Source organism: Suricata suricatta, chromosome 14 (assembly GCF_006229205.1).
Source record: "Suricata suricatta isolate VVHF042 chromosome 14, meerkat_22Aug2017_6uvM2_HiC, whole genome shotgun sequence".
Classification (NCBI taxonomy): Eukaryota; Metazoa; Chordata; class Mammalia; order Carnivora; family Herpestidae; genus Suricata; species Suricata suricatta.
Window position 1 is genome coordinate 46113746 of NC_043713.1, and position 2429 is coordinate 46116174.

The 2429-nt window shown below is 47.6% G+C and overlaps 1 protein-coding gene across 1 annotated transcript in view; it reads right to left on the bottom strand.

Moving 5' to 3' along the window:
* LOC115277422 (laminin subunit alpha-3-like) overlaps positions 1-2429 on the bottom strand; it is a 154939-nt gene that overhangs the window by 51747 nt on the left and 100763 nt on the right. The window lies entirely within an intron of this gene.

The window sequence follows — 2429 nt, forward strand, 5'->3', positions numbered from 1 at the left end:
AGGGCCCTCAGAGGACCTCTTCTTCCCTCCTACCCTCTCTCTGCCTCAAAGTCAGAGTCATTGCTGCAGCCCCAATGCGGGTGTGTGCCCATGAAGCCCAGATGCTTCTCTCCAGCCTAGACTTCTCTTCTCGGGACCAGATCTGCTCATCTGGATACCTTATTGTTGTTACTACATGAGTGATTCATAGACTCAAATTATGAATATCTCAAACAGAGCTTGGGATATACATGCCTCTTCCCTGCCTCCCAGCAGCCAAGTCTGACTCTCTGCCTTTCCCTCCACTCTCTCCCCTCCTTTCGCTCTCTCACCAGGAATCCCCTTGCCGAGCCAGGCACAAACCTACTAGGAGTCACTCTTAGTCCTCTTTCTCTTCCAATCGAATCTTGTTGGTTCCACCATTTCTTAACTCTGTCTCTATTTCATGCCACCCAGTCTCATCCACATTTCTCTCTTTTTTTTTTAAATTTTTTTTTAACATTTTTAAGCTTATTTATTTTAGGAGAGGGTAAGAGTGAGTGGAGGAGGGACAGAGAGAAAGGCAAAGAAAGAGAATCCCAAGAAGGCTCTGCACTGTTAGCGTAGAGCCTGATGTGGGTCTTGAACTCACAAACTATAAGATCATGACCTGAGCCGAAGCCAGACACTTAACCAACTGAGCCTCCCACGTGTCCCTCACCCACACTTCTTTAGCTGCACTACACAGCAATAATGCACTGTCCTCCTCACATTGGCCCTGTCCTTTCTTTTTTAAAGATTGTTTCTTTATTTTGAGAGAGAGTAAGAGTACACAGGGGAGGGGCAGAAGGAGAGGGAGAGAGAATCCCAAGCAATCTCCACCCTTAGTGCAGAGCACAACACTGAGCTCAAATCCACAAACAGTGACCATGACCTGAGTTGAAGTCAACAGTTGGATGCTCAACCAACCAAGCCACCCAGGCGCCCCCACTGTCCCATCTTGCCACTCGCTACTCTGCAGCCAGAGAGCTCTGTGGAAAATGGCAGGGCCGGCCTGTTTCATTATCCTCCTTTGCTCCCAGGACAGAGCCCTGACTACCCAGCACATGTTGTGAGGCTCTGATCACCCCTTCAACTTTGTTTCTCCATGTTCCCTCCCAGTGCTGCAGCCACAAGGGCCACTGTTCTGTCCCTGCGCGTCCCCTGCCCTTCCCACTTTCGGATCTGCTTTGTGCTTCATTCTCTGCAGGATCACTCTTGTGCTCTGTCCTCTTCAAACGCTGTCTTCTACTTTCCCCCGGGTCTCAGATTACCCATCCTTTGCTCAAGAAAGTCTTATACATCTTCATTCACCCCACACTTTTCCTCTATACCACTCATGGCCATTGTAATGAATTACTGAACCAGTTAATGAGTATGGCTTTGTTAAATATGTGTCCTCCCCTCTAGAAGACAAGGTCCTTGAGGGCAGCAACTGTGTCTGTGGTGGCTGTAACTGCATCCCCATCACTGCATAAGGCACATCCTTGAAACAGACTTTTCCTTAGAAAGGTATGCCAAGGGGCACCTCTATGGCTCAGCAGGTTAAGTGACTCTTGATTTTGGCTCAGATCATGATCTTGTGGTTCTTGGGTTTGAGCCCTACTGTTAGCCCGAAGCCTGCTTGGGATTCTCTCTTCTCCTCTCTCTCTGCCCCTCCTCTCTCTCTCTCTTTCTCTCTCAAAAATAAGTAAATAAACTTGAAACAATTACACATTAGGGAATTTCTAATATAGGGCTTGCAAGTTTATTCCTCTGTAATTCCCTAATGACAAGAGGGCCTCTATCTGAAGTCAACCAACAGTCCTTTCTTAAAAGGAACATCAGTTCTTATCTGAATCCTAAACCTTGTGCTTGGGAGCCAGTAGGGTTCATCACACTCAAAAACAACAGAGTCATATCGACTCACTGAGTAATGAGCAGAGCAGTGTTCAAAATCATGTTCTCTTCTATGGAAGAGCATTCCATTTATTTTCTTCTAATATGATAGCACTCTGGTTGTCAGTCTCCAAGAACTTCAAAGTGTAGTACAAAGAAGACCTTGTTTTAGAAAACAACCACCTGAAGATGCTGAGTGACTCCTCAGCTCCTTGCATTCTATCTATAGGCAGCTCAGGACCTTCCCAAACGCTCTGAGCTGGTTCAGCCTTGGAATCTCCCAGAGGGTCAAGACTAGTCCCAGAGAGGGGGGTTGAATCAGGTCTGTGTCCCTGCAGCCCATGGGGTCTGATCCACAGAGCAACCACAGAAGGCAGGAGCGGTCAAGTCCAGGCCCATCCCCCAGCAGATGGCGCTGACCATCACTTAGAGACTCCCTTTGGATTTCTCCAAACTAGACTTAAGAATGGCCTCCAGAAACCTCAGCTGCTTGAAAACAGAGAAGCTTCCAAGCCTTGGGAAACCAGGGATCAGGTGACAGAGACATACTTCCA